Source organism: Schistocerca cancellata, chromosome 4, assembly GCF_023864275.1.
Source record: "Schistocerca cancellata isolate TAMUIC-IGC-003103 chromosome 4, iqSchCanc2.1, whole genome shotgun sequence".
NCBI classification, from domain to species: domain Eukaryota; kingdom Metazoa; phylum Arthropoda; class Insecta; order Orthoptera; family Acrididae; genus Schistocerca; species Schistocerca cancellata.
Window position 1 is genome coordinate 340,997,754 of NC_064629.1, and position 18,405 is coordinate 341,016,158.

General features: G+C 40.2%; 1 long non-coding RNA gene across 1 annotated transcript; it reads right to left on the minus strand.

Moving 5' to 3' along the window:
* Positions 1 to 910: 910 nt before the first annotated feature.
* Positions 911 to 17,886, minus strand: LOC126184546 (uncharacterized). The gene is made up of 5 exons (XR_007536837.1): positions 17,746 to 17,886; positions 17,524 to 17,654; positions 17,193 to 17,431; positions 4,851 to 4,953; positions 911 to 4,751 (listed from the first exon to the last, which is right to left on the minus strand). It is a non-coding gene; the product is annotated as an uncharacterized LOC126184546 (long non-coding RNA).
* Between the last annotated feature and the right edge of the window lie 519 nt (positions 17,887 to 18,405).

An 18,405-nucleotide genomic window follows, 5' to 3' on the forward strand; every position in this document is an offset into this window, starting at 1 on the left:
TTGCCCAGAAATTATGTATGTGATTTTCTTCAAGCACAGGACGTATAATTTTAGACATATTTGCTATATGTCTTTGGAAGCGGACATGGTCACATGCCTCCTGCTCCCATAATAGGATTCATGCTGCATGATAGGTGTAATTCCATGAAATCATTCTATTTATTTTGTTATCTTCCAGCTTAAGAGCTTTACCTCCTTAATAGCACTCATCTTCAGCAAAAGTAACTTCATTTGCCTCATGCACATCCTTTGTACACACACTGTCATAGGGGATAAGTTTTTTTCTACATAACAACAATGGCATATGGTAACGAATTTTCTTCATTCATTCAATTCACATACATACAATTTGATTTCTGAGATACAGTTCAGTTCTTGACGTACAATTTGACTCTGGTATTTCAATGCAGTGATACTTGTAATTTATATACTATTACTAAAAACTACAAAAAAAAATCTCTCGATGGTAACACTGGCTGAGAATATTTTTTACAATTTTTTCCACTAGCACTGAATGAGAATATTTACAATTTTTTAATAAATCTACACTGAAAACTAATGAGGGGATAATTTTTTACTGTAACTAAATTCCACAGTCCCAATAGCATAGGTTGAACAGTAATTCTGATGGACTGTGAGCTATATACACTTAAAAACTAATCAGTCTTGGAGAGCTAGTAGCAAGTTAAACATAAAAACTAGTCTATTTACATGACACACATGGTGTGTAGATACATTCACATGTGTGTAACAGTACAAATACGTCATTTATGAATAAATAAATATTTTGTTGACAAGTAATTGTTTATGTATTTAACATTTTAAACATTTTTTTACTTTTTTACAAAGCGCATACACATATGGTGTATATGTGATTGTGTGTGTGTGTGTGTGTGTTTGTGTGTGTGTGTGTGTGTGTGTGTGTGTGTGTGTGTGTGTGTGTGTGTGTGTGTGTACACAATACACATTCCTCACATAAATAAATATTTACACCACACACACACACACACACACACACACTCATTCCCCACCCCTTCTCTCACTACAATGGAATAGTGTGAGTACAGTAGTGTTTCATCCCCATCATCAAAAATGATTCTTTTATCGTAATGAGGCAACAGGCCAATTTTAGACTGGAGTACTATGTACACAATGTGTCCTCTCGATCGAATACTACGTTGTATCATATGTGGCAACTACTGTGTAGCACTGTAAACACCACTGTACAGGCACTTCATATAGACTTTGATAGAGAGGGCTCTCAATGCTATATGATGCATACCCTTAGCTCACCTCTGGGTGGCACCTTCCAATGTGTGATATGCATACATTTCTGATTGCAGACCTACAAACTCCACAATCAGCAATCTATTTGGTGGAACAATACCATAAGGATTATTGACTACATGTCGAATTCATTACCATGGTACGTCATTACTTCATATGGTTGCAGTTCTTCACCCAATACATGAAGCTATCTGTATCCATATAATATAATTTAGGATTTGTGAAATGAGGTTTTGCAAACTCATAATGAAAGGGGTAAATGTGGAGTTTGGATAGGTCTGGCATCCCCACATAAATAGGTTTCATAAACTCTATTAAAGTCTTTGCCATCTCCACAACAACAAAGTTTTTATTGAATATGGTGAACAACTTAAAATTTGGTCTGGCAATACATTTTTCTTGCACTATAATGCACATCCCATTAGGTTCTAATCAAAATTTCATGCATTTCCATAAAATTTTCCATTCTTTACCGAAAATTGGATTATTCATTAATTTATAAATATCGTTCTCAAAGTCACATGCCGTGGAAGCTCTCTGCCTTGTATTCAAATCAATATACTGCTTCAACCAAGGGGACTGCTTGAAGGAGATAGCCCGAGTGATTCTAACCAGCCCAATCCCTAAGCTGAGACACTGCTGGAGATTATGATAATGAATAATATATCTCTGCTTATTCCTCATTGTGGAGCTAGTTGCTCTGGACACAGTGGCAAATTGGCATGCACATCATGCAAATGAATAGGGTATGTGAGTTCTGCCTCCACCACATACTCTACATCAGAATCATCTGCCATACCCTCACATAATTTTTCCACCCAACACGGCATGCCCATATGAGTTATTTACACACAAGTACATGATGTAACTCAATCAAAAGATACGTTGAACCTGTCACCCATCCATGAGTTATTTGCCTTGGTGTGCCTATGGACACATTGGCAAAGTACTCAATGGATCCCTCACTACAAAGAAAAGAAGCATGTTAGCATTGGTCATTAATTCAATGCTGCACTTCATTTCCTTGAGTGTGCCGTCCCAAGACAAACCAGGTGCCGTGTAATAAAAGGCGGGAACAAGAGAATATGTGGTTATGCATTTCTCTAAAACATCCACAAGCAAGCAGATGTCTGTGTCCACATAAAGCTGTGCGTACTCTCCTAGAGTGGAGCTGTTGAATACCTGGAAGACATTCATGGCATGATCATACTCTGCATCTGTTATGGCCTCACTATACAATTGCTGGAGAATGTAGTTATGTCGGGTAGCATGGTTTTGTTGAGTTTTGCCATACTATCCAGATATTTGTATGGGAAAACCCCTTCCTAGTTACAAGTTGAAACTTTTCCTCGGCGGGAAATGCAGCTCAAGTGATGTGCCCGTCCTATTGAGGTAGAGTTTCAATGAATTTCTGGAGTGGTTGCTGCATAAAACGTAGAATGTCAAGGAAGCGGAGCATAATTCTTGGTGTCATTCGTTTCTCAACACTCTCAGGCATGTCACATGCCTTGATAACTGGTACTTCAAATTGCATGCACTGTGAACTGTGCCATGGAACTTCCCCATAAGATGACAGTGGTCTACACAAGGATTTTCCACTTTTCTATCTAACAGCAGCTCAAATGTGTTACTGTACAAATCTTCATTCTCCTTCGATTTGATCATGGGAAAGTTGACACTGTAAAGCTTATCAACCTCCCATGAAAGTTTTTCGAGCTCAGCAAGCAGCCAAAACGTAGGATTATCTGTAACATAAGATTTTTAGTGGTTAAAACTTGAATGATAGGAAGAGACAATTTGGTATGCAGCCATATATGGTATGTGTTTTTCTGTGAAGGCAGTATTGGAGGTTGTAGGTTTACCCACACAGCAGCTCACAGGAGAGAGTAGGCATTCACAGTTGCCATACACCACAAATGGGGATCACTCTTGATGGTGAGCATTATTAAACTTCATGAGTTTGTCTTTTTCAGTAAGCATAATAACACGTACCAGGTCCTTGGAACCATAATCTAATGGATGTGCTGCTAATAACTTGTCAGAGGAAAAATAATTCAGACACCATAAGCAAATATGCTGTTTATGTTCATATTTACTCATCTGGGAGGCGAGAAGGCACAACATGTCTTTGATCCAATCATAATGATAATTGTCTTTCTAATTATTTTTCTCATCAGAGAATAAGAGCATGTTTCCATGCATTTTATGCTCACTGGCAATTATATGCTTGTTCTGCTCACCTGACTTGTGTTTCTTTTCCAGGCCATAAACATGAACCGATATTCCGGTATTCTGAGCCTCAAATTTAGGTATGTCCTGGATCTTGATGGGGAACTCATTCCATCAAAGTTATAATACTTATGAATGTCAAGGTATCTACCACATTGATATGTGGGTTTTGGATTCTCTTTAGTATTTGTTTCACAAGCCAGGATTGTCCATACAAAACAAGTTTGATCCTTTTCATTTTTGACATTAATACATGCCCTCTTTCCAGCTATATCCTTAGGGGGCTTGATATAACTGGACCATCCATTTAGCAGATCACAGAAATGTGTATAGATGTCCAGGTGTAGTATTCGGATGAGTGCTTTAGCTGACTCCCTGAATTCCATCTTGGAGAAAAGGGCTAGCATAGCTCTCCAGGTGGATTCACGAAACCACTCAGTGATTGATGTGCTCTGCATTATCACACTGTTATCCCACCCAAAGATAAAGAAGACTTGTCTCTTCAATTCCAGAGGCAACTTGGAGGGGGGGGGGGGGGCGTCTGCAACATTCAATGCAGAGTACTGCACTGCATTTAATGGCGGGATACAGCAGACCATTAACGACCTTGGGGAGCTCCATTTCCATCAAGGATAGGATGCTCTTAGAAACCCAATAGGGTCAGGGTACCCTCGTGCTGGATTCGCGATTCTAGTGATTGAGATTCACTCCTAAAAGGCGTCTGCAGTCATTGAGTATTCTAACTGTGGTATGGTGTCCCTAATCTGATGTCATTCACTAAAAGAATGGGCGAGAGAACTGCCGCTTGCCACAGGAGTACTAACACTAATATTACTACAACTAGATGATGAACGTGCTTCCAGTGCTGTGTTGAGGGGTATGTCCCATACCTTGTGAGACTGGCAAGGAGAAGTATGTGTAGGAGGACGAGGAGGAGGAGGAGGAGGAGGAGGAGGAGGAGGAGACACTGCTGTATCAGGCCAGTGCGAGCAGCTTGGTTGTTGCTGTAGCTGCAGCCCTGATATGCTTGCCAGAGGGAGGGTGGCCCATGGACGCCAGAGTGGAGATGGTGTGGGGGAGGCAATAGGGGGCGGGGGCAGCTTCTCACGTGGTGACTTGCAGCACGCTTGCTGGCAAGGCGTGCCTCGCTGGACCTCATCTAGACAGTTGTTTCTTCACTGCCCCCAGTACCCGCGCTCTGGCGTATTTTGGAAACTGTTCCCCTGATGCAGCCACTGTAGAAGAAACACAGAATAACGAAAATTAAGTATAACATTCCAGACATCGCCAGCTACTGCGGCTGCAAGGAAATAATGAACACTGATTATCTGTACCTAGAATGAGACCGTATTACACATTCCGCTCTGGCTCCTTGGCATCTCCCTAGTTCATCCAGCATCCGCTCATGCCTCCAACTCCTCCACTCCAGGAAATCGTCTACAACAACAAAGAATATGCACCATATTACATGTACAATAAAATTTTTGTCAAACAGCAACATATTATGTATACACAGTACCACAAAGAAGAAAAATTTATATACTACTATAAGGGGGTAGTTTGTGTTGTTGTCCCGGATGATGATTACACGAATAGTTTGTCAGGATTTGTAAGCAGTGGGTCCTTGAGGTACGGCATTACGTGAACACGAGAAGTAAGTTTAAACAGTTTTATTAACAAAGGCGGATCATAAAACATGCATGCTACGTGCACCCATCGTCACTGTGTCTGACATCCTAACACCGGCTAATTACGTTCGTATCGAAAGGCTCCATGGTGAGCTAAGAAAAAGAGGCATATTCGAGTCCGAGGCCGCGCTAGTTAATACTGCCCGCTGCGGACGGCTGCCAGTCCGTACTCAGAGGGGCCGGACGCGCGTCTTCTGACCAAGCAAATTGTCAGCATTCCAGACAGGTCGGCTGGCGAGCGCGTGTTAACGTACTGTACGGCTGTACGCAAACCGTAGACCCTTACACTACTCACAATGCTGACGCTGCTGGTGTTGCTGGCTTTCAGTAGCCAGCTCATCAATTACATGTTGGCCATATATTGAAACAATAAGACGACTGGTATTCAATACTGCGAAGGTTTTAGTGAAAAAGTTACAGTTATCGATTCTGATTTTATAAATCATGTACAGCAGCAAAGACCCACTGACTGACCACGAAATAACATCAGAATATCATGTATACAAAGAAAAATATATAACTACTGAAAATGCTGTTTCTGCTGCTGCTACTGATGCACCTCAGCATTCATTTCATCCACAATTTGGTGGATATAATAAGATCAGATGCATTTAATACTATGAAATTCTTAGTGGATGAAAAAGTTACAGTTCCTGATTTGAATACTAACTTATGAGGTAATTTCCATTGCCTCAGGCATTTGCCGCCACTGGTATTGCCGCTGCTACTTGATGCTGCTGATCGCTTCATTTGTCCAAATAAAAACTGGTAGCGTGCACACAAGAAAGAAGATGACCTGAGACACCGGCGAATGATAAAAGAATAAGGCCACGGGTGGAGAGGGGTAGGGTTTGTATAGAATCGAGCTCTATCCGCTAGTTTGGTGGGAACCAATCAGATTGCAATATTCTGAGGAGGGATGAAAACCTCCACCTGCATGTTTGGACACATTAGTTCATGCACACACAAAAAGGATGCAACCACTTGAGAGAGAGTGGAGATGGTTTCCCAGGTATCAGATATCAAAGGGTTGCTGCCACCTAACACTGTGTTTGGGGATTAGTGCAAATTCCAGTCTGTGCACCACACGAGCCAGCATTGTGAGCAGGCCTGTCTCACTGTAACAGTGTAATTATGTACAGTGAGTTATGTTTACGGTATTTTTGGCAAAATCAGAAAAAGTGCTCTATTTAAACCTGCATCTTCCCAAATAGCAGAGAATGAGGAGCAAGAGAAATCCAACACCTGTGAACTGACATTCATAAATAAGCAGTATATCCTTTGCCATGTAATAGAATTTCCTGTCATGAGATCTTCCCTCTCCAGCACTGACCCATCAATTTTTAGGTGGGGAGGAAGGAGAGGGCTTGCGGATTTCCCAGTTGGGGACAGGTTACTTAATTTGTTAATTAGTCAATCAAATTGATAGAGTAGAAGGGCACTATCCGAATAATTGAGGCCTGAAAGTGTGCTTGTATCAGTGTGGGGGAGGGGGGAAGGTTGGAGGTTTCAAGAGGGGTGGGGGGAAAGGGAGCAGTGGGTCGTTTCTCAGAAGGACAGATTATCCCCATGGGGTCATAAATCAGTCCCCAGGGGGTCATAAACCACTTAGCTGAACAGCAGGTTAAGGGGAGGGGTTGATAAATCAATAAAATTTGCCCCTGAACGCACACAATGCACACTAACGAACCGCCCTGACACTAGCTTTACCCTACTGCTGGTCTCAACGTACTTACATTTTTAAAGGAACATCGAAACTGGCCGTACATCTTAGAAATTCTATATCTTTTGATTGGTTGAAGAGAAAGTGGCGAAAGTGTATATCAAATTGAAAAAAAGTTTAATGCTCTCCAGCTTCGTCTTGGACAACTTTTCTGAGAATTCATAAAATAGATGCTTAGATCTATAAGCAATTGCAGACTCCAGCTTTCGAGAAAATGCTTTGATATGCTTGATTTGCCGCGAAATTATCGCCAGAGCGCGAAGTATTTGGAACGTTAATGAAGTGGCTTTTCCTAATGACGATCACATTAAAGGATGTTACTGTGGCATATGTGCAATCGCACATTGCTGGTGGAGCTTCGATTTCTTATGCTTTCAACGTTTCTATGATAAGATATCACACTGAGGAATACATTGGTTCTCTTGTAGTAAAAAAGCAAAAATTGATGTACTGGAACTTATGTCTTCTCACTTTCAATTACTGTTAGTTACATAAGGTTATATAAGATTTGTAATGACAAAATGTAATTTTAATGATATCTGAGATGCTTATTTATTGTGTAAATAATTCCACTGTTTTCTTTTCAGCATAGAATCGCCCCAATATGATATTTTGTAATGAATAATTCCAGGTAAGTTGCTAAAGGTTTAATTAGTTGTCCTTCTTCTTTACTACAAGCTTGTTTCGGCTATACCGCCATTCTCAAGTAAACCTGTAGATATTACATTTGTTGAATATACTTACGTTTATAAAAGCAGTACAGAAAGGTCAGCTAGCATGCCTGCTTTGGTCTAGTTGGAAGAGATGCCGATATTGCAACAGTGATTAAATTGTTGACTGTCTTTTTGTTGTTACATCGCTATAATGACGCAAGTTTTGTTTGTATAGAATATTTTTGCGAAATACTTTTTACGGCTGGAATGACAGTTTATTCTCGTTGATGCTTTATGTTTACAGTCCAATCTTTGCTAGTCAGTGATGTTAGTTGCGTTTCATTGCTATTTTAATTTTGTTATCATTTGTAGCTATGGCTATCTTTGGTTTTCTGTTTACTGTGATTTTCATTCGTTTTCCAAAATAATGCAAACAAATTTTCTAAATAATTTTTGTGTCTGAGATAGATTTGTTCATTAAGGATATCGTTTCGATAATTTTGTGTGTGTGTGTGTGTGTGTGTGTGTGTGTGTGTGTGTGTGTGTGTATTTCTAATTCTTCCTAGATGTCCATGGTATGTCCCTTTGGTATTTTCTGTAGAACCTGTCATGTATTTTTGGTATGTTCTGCTTTGCGGTTTTGTTTTTGAGAAGCTGGTAAAAGTGTGATTGATTGCAATTCCTTGTGAGTTATTTGAACCTAATGTTAAAATTTCTTCACGTTTGACCGGTGTAGAATTCTGCACAGTCGTTACTCGAAATTTTGTATATGCATGAGTTGGCAAAAAACTAGATTTTGGTTTTTCCAGATCGAATTTTCGTTTTAGATTGTTATTTGTTCGGGCGTTTTGTTTAACATGTGGTTTATTTTATTCGATATTTGACCCAAGTACATCATTAGTACGTAATTTCTTTTTTGTTTAGTTTTATTTTCTCCTATTAATATTACGTCTTTTTTGAATGGTTTGAGTTTGAGGTTTCGTGTGTTTTTTCGCACAGTTTGTGAACGATATTCGCGTTGAAATTATTTTGTTGGGCTATATAGTGGAGTATAGGTTATTTTTCTCTGTTAAAAATATGCTTCAGTTTGTTCTTATTCTGAGTGATTGTAACATTTAAATAGCATTTACGGTAAATGTTTTCACAAAGTATCTGCTGCTTTTTGTAATAAAAGTTTAAGTCATTAAATATCAAGATTTGGTCTCACAATCGAAAACGCTCTGTTACTGCCTGATGCTCTGGTGGCGTCACAGGCTAGGAGTAAGACGAAAATATACCGTACATGTGTTGTAGGCGCGTTAGACGAACTTACGACATTTTTACGTACTTTTTCTGCAAACAGTGTAGCTTTTTAGTGATGGAAAACGCAATTACAACTTTTAAGTAACAACAAAAAGGAATTCTGTGACCACAAAAAGGAATTCTCTGACCACTGATAGTGGACGCCATGCGAAAATTGATGCGTTTACGCCGCGCGGTGTAGCCGCGCGATCTGGGGGGAGACTTGTCACGGTTCGCGCGGCTCCTCCCGTCGGAGGTTCGAGTCCTTCCTCGGGCATGTGTGTGTGTGTGTGTGTGTGTGTGTGTGTGTGTGTGTGTGAGTATGTTGTCCTTAGCGTAAGTTAGTTTAAGCTACATTATTTAGTGTGTAAGCCTAGGGACCGATGACCTCAGCAGTTAGGTCCTATCTAACCTTACCGCAAATTTTTATGCTTTTATTAATCGCGCAAAGTTGACACTCGGCGCGCTGGCTGATGGGAGCGGCTGTAAAAGGGAAATGCCTTGCAGTCACTCCCAACAGCCACCGCGCCGATTGTTAACTTTGTTTGCGAGTACATATGCTCCACCCATTTGAACGGCGATATTGAAAAAACAATTCACTTTTTCAGCTAGCATTTCTAGTAGTGAAGATATCACCATACGCCCGCAGTAGAACGAGGTTTAGGACGATGAGGTTATACGGAGAAATACAAAGCGTGTGCAACATGCAGGTGACACTAACGTAAGGGCTGTGGTGTGTGTGAGTGTAAACTAACGTTTGCGTCTGAATTAGACTTACTTCATCTTTATGTAAGATGATGAAACTGCAAAAGTTTAAACACTAAGGATCCTAACTGGACAGTATGGAGATAAAAACATTGTTTCTCATAAAGTAAAAAGTGTGTGGTCACATCAACTCTTTTTGAACGTGAAGAATGGGAACAGCGATTGCAATTATAAGGGCATGTAAACTGCAAGGAAAACACAATAATTGTCTGTTTCTGATCATAATGGTGAAGTTTTGTGATTGTGAAATGGTTTCATATGAGAGGACTGTGCAGTCGTTTTACAAAGAAGTTAAAACGTTCTTTCAGATTAGATTCGAAGCAGCGATAGATGAACATTAACTTGTAAAATTCGTCGGTATACTGCTCTAACAGTTGAGATGTAGTTGGGTAAAACGACAATTTTCACTGTGTGTCTAATTTCGTCGAATGACGCTATCCTTCTTTGTAACAGTGGGAGAACGTATCTCGGGGGTAAGTTAATGTTACCTTCACAGTGCAATACATTTTTAATTAAGTTAGTGAACTTGTACGTCGACGTGGTGGAAATTTCCCAGTATAGTGCATCCATGTTTTATGCATCTCCCCATTGTCTGTAACCCTCAAAAACAACTTTACAGGAGTTTTTATAGATGTATTTGTACAGTATGGTATTACGCACCAGTTGTGAACCATTTTCCGAAACGTAAATTCCAAAACGAGACATCACTGTGAGTTAGCATTATGACAGTAGGAACAGCGAGCTAGCCAGTGACGTCGCAGGCATCATATGACACGAATGGAGCGTTTTATCGGGCTTTCAAATTATTTGAATTTCATTTCCGTTTTTATAGAAGAATACTAAAATTCAAGAGGGAAAAAAATGTTAGGAGCATAAAATTACATAATTAATCATTTGAGACAATTTTCAGAAAACAGTCAAATACCCTGTTGTAAGCGCATTTAGTATTGCTTGGTGTTAGAATTGTAGACTGATTATTCTGTATATCATCGAGTTGAAACAAGCATATGTTTGTGATTTTGGGTGAAAAAACTTCCCCTGATTATTCTGTATGTAGTAATTGGTTTTCTGTAAATTTCAAATATGTGATGATTGTTATTGTTGCTGATTTGAAGGTCAAGAAAGTTTATGGATTTGTTTGTTTCTGTTTATTTACAGATATATGGTAGGTATTTCGAAATACAAAACCGTGTTTGAGAAGTCATACATACCGAACAGAGATATTTAATGTTTCCTAGGTGCGGCACACAAATCAGAGAACGTGTATCTTAGAAGACATTGATGGTGAAGAATCCGCAGGGAGTTTTCACACAGAGGAATTACAGAAAGGCTTGAACTAAATGTGTTCCTAATAGAGCGTGTCATAATAAGTCGAGGGAACAGAGCACTGGTGAATTGGCTCGGCTTCTCATCAAACCACAACAGATCGGTGAACATCCGCAATTTGCAGTATAATAGGAAACGGAAACCTCAACCCATCCAGTAGCATGACATGAGTGCACATGAATGCTAGAAAACATATTGACAAAGTGAGGGCGATATTATAAAAAAATCTATCATTCGAAATTCATACCCTTGGAAACACTTTTTGTGAACCTGGAACGAAACTGAAACAACGTCTAGCTGATGGTGATAAGCGAATTAACATCCTAGACAACGAACGCCAAGAGCATGCTCTGTTTACACTACAAACAAAAACTGTCATAGCGCAAACCAAATACTAGGTGGTAAGGCTAGACACATATCTCGAAGAAAGGATATTGGTATAGGACAACATATGGCTGCATTTGTGGTCGATACGGTAATGCGTGCCAATTGTAAATTGGGTGCTGGAATAACCTTCAAGTAAATAATGAATGCAGCTCGTCTCACACTAAAAGAAGAAGGAAAAACCTACGGGATGTTTAAAAAATTGCATCGAATCAATGGTTACAGCGGCGAAGGGTGTCTTGAGGCAGAAAGGAGGAAGCAAAAGATGTGTTAAAATGCCCAGGGTCCTGCCAATACTAAAGACATCTGGCGGAATAATTCCGTTTCTAATTCCTGCAATTTTCTGGGCTGTCAGCCATCGGTTCACTAGCTGGAGAAGCCACTGCCATAACTCAAGCTGTAGAAAATGGCCAAAATGATAAAGAAGCGATTACAGGAAGCTAGGAGGCATAGTATGGCCATGGAGGCCATTGTTATCGGTAAAACCCCACAGGAAAGGGCTACTGTTGCACATAAACAAAACGAAGCCCATAGCGATGCTATCAGACGGAGCACTTACACACATAGATCTGCTTAAACTCGTCAGAAAACTCAAAATTCCGAGATTTCGCGGCGTGTTTATGCGGTATACATTGCCCGAGGTAATGTGGAAATCCAAAGAATATGGGATTGTCAGTTTAGATGTTGGGGGGGGGGGGGATATAGAACTTACTGGGTTGCTTAAATAAAAAAAAACAATAACAACAACAAGAAAAAGGAATAGGATATCATCTAGTTCGACACGTTCGGCGAATTAAGACTGCCTGAAGAATTGCATCGTCAATTGCTGAAACCAAATAAGTCATTTTTTACACTTTTCTGAGAAACAAAAAAGTGAATACTGCCATATGTATTACTGCTACATTACTGGAATTTTTCAGAACTGAAAGTGACTTCATTCTGCATTTATTGAGAGAGAAATAATTAACTGCGAGTATATCATATCGATATTTAATGATTACAAATTTTTTTGACTAATTTGGTTTCAACAATTTACACACATATCTTTGCTTTTTTAGGATTTAATTGTATGAACATACCATAATATATTAGCATGGTCTGATAAAATAAAACAAGCCAAATTATTTTAACAGCAATAATGATTAACTGAACATTATCTATAATTTTAGTCGATCACTGGCCAAGAAAGCACTTCTTCATAGAATGACCTCTTTGCAGCAGGCACATATTCAATGACTTTCTTCACATCTTCCATCTTCATTCTGGAAATAGGTACTTGGTATGTTGGGTAGGCCACTGGAATGCTGTCCATTAATTCTGGAATGATGGGCTCATGTCTTTTTCTAAAGTGAAAAGTATGTCTTACTAATCCATCAATATACAGATTCGAAACACGCGCGAATTCGTCACTTCATGTATATTCAGGAAAGCTTTCTTGCAAACCAGTTTCCTTTCACTTCCAAGCAGTATATGGTAAAGAAACGCATCCCAACAGTTTTCACAACATTCTGGATCGGATTTCCGAGGACGCCTCTGCTTCAATAAGGCACCGCAGATGTAAGTCCTAGGCATCTTTGGTAGAAAAATCAAGAAATCTTGCCAAAATATTATTACGTCAATGGAGTCATAACATTTCATTCTGCAGCTGAAAGGAGATTAATAACATAAGATTGGTATTGCTGGTAATATTGATATTATTTGCATCTATACAGCTTTCTACGGTTGTTCCAAGAAAGATTGATGAAACTTCCTGGCAGATTAAAACTGTGTGCCGGACCGAGACTCGAACTCGGGACCTTTGCCTTTCGCGGGCAAGTGCTTTACCAACTGAGCTACCCAAGCACGATGAAAGGATATCCTTTCTTCCAGGAGTGCTAGTTCTGAAAGGTACGCAGGAGAGCTTCTTCGAAGCTTGGAGGGTAGGAGACGAGGTACTGGCTGAATTAAAGCTGTGAGGACGGGTTGCGAGTCGTGCTTGGGTAGCTCAGTTGGTAGAGCACTTGCCCGTGAAAGGCAAAGGTCCCGAGATCGAGTCTCGGTCCGGCACACAGTTTTAATCTACCAGGAAGTTTCATATCAGCGCACACTCCGCTGCAGAGCGAAAATTTCATTCTGAAGAAAGATTGATATTTATCTGCAGGATTCTCTAACTGATTTCACTGGAATATAATCTCTGTAATTTTGATAAGGCAGTCCTTTGGTACGAGCCGTCTTTACCTTATTTCTGTCATAATCTGCACTACTATTCTTCCTTTTTGGAGCCCTAGTAATACAGCCAACTGCTGCTCAATGAACATTAATAGTGACTGTTGGTGCCACAACAAAGGAAGTGGATAATTTCATCAACAATGTGTAGTATTGGAGGAAAACAGATTCTGCGCGGGAACGAGCAGTATCTGTTGAAAAGAAATAAGTCAGTGACTTATTTGGTTTCAACAACAAACAGCGTAAAATGCACCATTTGTGGGCGCATGAGTGTTTCATTTCAACACCAAACGATAGGCTATAATCTTAAATGTACTATTCAATGAAAAAACGAAAATTCAAGATTTTGACTTATTTGATTTCAACAAGCTGCGATTCAACTATACCGTGACTTCACTGATGGGAACCAGGTGTTCAACAATTTTCGACGCTACCAAGACTTCATTTCCTACCTCCATGGACATTTATGCCTACTGTTTGTCCTGACAATTGCGTAAAAACAAGAAGTATGCACGTCACTGCAACATTTGAGGTCGAGATGCGATGTCGTTCACTCTAAATTAATGTTTGCCTAAATTAAAAACGAACTACTTTCCTCCAGTAGATCTTTGCAGGGGGAAGCGGAGTTTACCTTTTATCAGTTTGGAAACATACAACGGCATAGCCAATTCCACTGAGATAAATAATAAACTGCATCTAGGGAGAGGGGAAGTTGTGGTAACATGTTCTGGCTCCTACAAGTATATAAAACGATTTGTAAAAGATTCGAGCTACATTCATCCCTTAATACATTTAAAATAGGGATAAAAACGACATATGAGACAGTGGACTGTAGTCACGAAGGTTCAATAGGATTGCTACTTGGCCTCTCGGGGGTACAAGTGCACGTACATAATACTGATAAAATTTATGATTCGAATCATCCAGTGGATTTAATGCCCTTCAGTACGATTCGAGTAGAGTGCAATATTTTGACGAATTGGTAGCTCAACGACAGATTAGTCCATAGTAAATATGCAGTCTTTCCTAGAGTGGGTCCTGGTTATAAAACTGCAGAGGTTTCCAGTAGTGCAATATAACTCCGCGTGACTGTTCAGACGTTAGACCATCTAGAGCTGAAAATCGTAGAGCAGAACGCGAATCTAGTCGTTTGCAGTGAAGAAATTATAATACGCCTTCATCTGAAACAAAATTACGGGTATTAAGTATACATACGACTTACCTAACTATCAGAAGGCCACTTTGCAGCAGAAACAGAACGCGATAATATGCGAGCATTGGTTTAATACTTCACAATGACTTCACTCGAAGTAATCATTCCAGTTCAATACGAAGAGGTTATCATTCGCCAGGAATATTATTCCCACAAACTGTTTGCCTCAGTAATGTTCAATAATAATGATAAGGTACGAATTATTAAGCAACATGAGATAGGGCCTGACACTTCCAAGCAAGAGGTTCCTATATCTGGAGGGGTATTTACAGTTCGCCTTTCTGCTTCAAGAAATAAGATACGAGCTTAATGGAGTTGAATCGGACCACACAAGAAACGTGTGGATCACATCTACACTCAAGACATATATCTCTGTATTAACACTGGTTCTGAATGCTCTAGAAAACACAGGTTAGTTTATACATAGATAGATTGGTAACTCCTTTAGTACATGCATTCCATACAAAATATTAATGGGTTTGTTTGAAGCAGCAATAATATTTTAATGAACACTAAGCATGAGCTGATTCGAGTTCGAAGCGCTAGAGATAACAACTTACACATTCTAGGACAAGGAGAGGGAGAGCATAAAACTGTGCTGGATAAATTGATGTGGAAACTACCACACCTACCGCTATTAAACTATGAGAATATGAAACCTTTATGTGTTCTGAATTCGGGAGTGCAACTGCCCTTAATTTTCTGTTCATGGGAATTGTTTGAATATCCGATTCTTCCGCAGTTATCTCATCCAGTATGAACTTTTAAGACTTCTATGCAGCTAGAAACGCCTCATTTTATTATTCTGGTGCTGCAAACAGACAGGAAGGGGACGCCTGGAAAGGACTCAAGCATATCTGACAACTTTAATTTAACCAATGCAAGAGTTTATTAAATTATCAGTTTTTCCCGTACTATATTTACAGCTTGAATGGAGCAGAAACGCTTATGGACTTTTGCACGAAATGTACGCAAGATTTTACACTCACATTACGAGACTGATGGTGGTTTCAGATGCACGCTTTCTCCGTATAAGTTTAAGGAATTATCACCCGCAGTGGTGATAGATTGTTCAAAACAATGTGAGGCGATGAAGACAGGAACTGTGGACGCACATACTGAATTCGAAACATCCGAAATTTCCCTGCAGGTGCTGAAGCATATGCATTAATATTACATGACCATCTTGTAACCTACTCGCCACTTATAGGAAATGTATGTGTGGTATAAACGTAGAGGCATTACAGAACATACAACACATCATATAAAGATGCCTCAAAGAGCAAAGATTGATGCAGACACACATCGGTTTTAAGACGAGTGCGGGCGATTTGTGTTTAAAGATGTGGCGTTCCTTACATTCTCTGACGTTGGACATGTACTAATTAGGTATTCAACAATTCTCGTGTCACCCAAACCGTTTAGCTCAGTGCAGTGTACTAAAACTTGAAAAATGGTGACTTGGTCGACTCGATAAGAAAGAAGAAATGGTGTTATCGCTTCAAGCGTGTGATCACAGAGACAGCATAGTTTACATCAAAGGCTGTGCGAAGTTTTCCTGGTTTCAAGACATTTACAAATGTGCATCTATCCAGAATCTGGAAGCAGAGGGATATCCTGCCCTCAAGCAGTTGAATATGAACGCTTCAGAAAATGTACAACTGTTATTCAATTGGCTTACTAAAAATAAACTATTTAATTTTTTTTAAAAAATTGTATTTATTTAATTCTTATTTTCCACCTCCTCATTTACAGGCTTTTGGATAGTATTTAACTCGTCGTTAAGCAGGCGTCGACAGACAGCAGGTGGCAGCACAACCTCGGTTAGATTACACTAGAACATTATCGTGGTACTCTGTATGACAATGTGCAGAAACACTGGATTACAAGTAGCGCAAAGAATCGCGTAGCACCAGTCAACAGTGTTGGTCCATGTACGTATGTATGTGAACTGCAGCTCACTCCCACTCTCACGAAAAGCGCATACCTACAGTGGTATGTGCAGACGAGGCTACACGTGCATCTCTCGCTCCCGTGAAAGAACGAACGTCAGCGCTGTGCTCGATTCACACGGACGCCGACTTCTGCCTCTCTCAGTACATGTGTTTTCGTACCCAGGAGCACACCACCAGTACATAAATTAGCGATGAACTGCTCTTTCTCCTTTCAGACTTATCAGCCATGACGATACTTGTCACTGCAGCATCAATTGCTGCCTTCCTTACGGGGATGCAACAGCTCACAGTAGAGAATCACTTTGCACCTGATAGGAAGATACCGCTGGGCACTGATGATTTCATGCAGCTCCCGTTCCATCAGTACTTGGCATGCACGAAGGAAGGTGGCTGGATTTCAAAATCCGGTATTGATGTTATCAATGAGGGACTGTAAGACCCTATCACTTAAAGAACCACCAACTGTGAGGCTGTGTGATTTACCTGCTGTTTAGGGCCAGGACGGATTGATGGGCATCAGGTCGACAGTACCGCCCTGCTACCGCTAGGCAGAGGTGATGTGGACGTCGACAGCACCACCCTGCTACCACTAGGCTGGGGGTAGTAGCCTGATGGCGATACAGACACTCATGGCTCTGCCCCTCTACCGCTAGGTCAAGGTGACGCAGGCGTCGACACCTGCATCAATGAAGGGTCTGGTAGCGGTGTTGCCAGCCCGCCTCCTGTAAAGAAGGAGAAGCTAAAGTGATTAGTATCACACAAAGATAAAAGCAACATACACATCCAGTAATAATACTTTAATTCTGATACTTACGGCGAGGTTCACTGACAGTTAACAGCCACAATCATTTTGATCATTAACCATAATATTAGAACTGCTGTACTCTAATAGTTTTTGGTTTAGTTCCATTTCCACTTCCCTTGTAATATCAGTATCAAGTGAATCTAGAAAAAAGATGACAAAAACTGTATACAGTCTTTAACAAATATTATCACTATTATTGATAATAATAGAAGTAGTAGTAATACTACTCACGTAGCTGTCTCTCCATGACTGGTGTCATTCCCATGAACTCTGACTAGAAAAGAATGGTGTCATCACTTGACGGAAACACCATGAGCTCTGAGAGGAACATGGTGTGATTGGTGCTTCTGTGGCAGATCAATACCTATCAGTTCACCTATAGTAGAAAGAATGAAAAGAACATGTAAGTATCACACGCAAATGAGAAAAAAAACAAATCACACACACATATATAGGACAAAAATTCTTACATTCGCCTTCGTGTAAATCATTCATGACCAATACTATTGTTACATCATCGAAAGTGGTGACGTTATGCTTGGAACCAAGCTGTCATTGTCTGACAAACCAGTGCGCTTACCAGCTCTTTTGCCACTAGCTTGTGCAGAGCGCTTCATGGCCGATCAGAATGAAATGAGGAGGAGCCATTCAGCATTGATTTATAGACAGGTGGAGCGCTCCTGGGTGCAGGTACACATGTGCCAAGAGAGGCAGATGTCTGCATTCATGCAAATCTAGCATAGCGCTGACGTTTGTGCTTTTCGTTGGAGTGAGAGGGGCACATGCAACCTCGTTTGCACGTACCACTGTAGGTATGCGCTTTTCGTGAGAGCGGGAGTTAGCTGTAGTTCACACACTTACGTTCGTTAAATCCAACACTGCTGTCCGGTA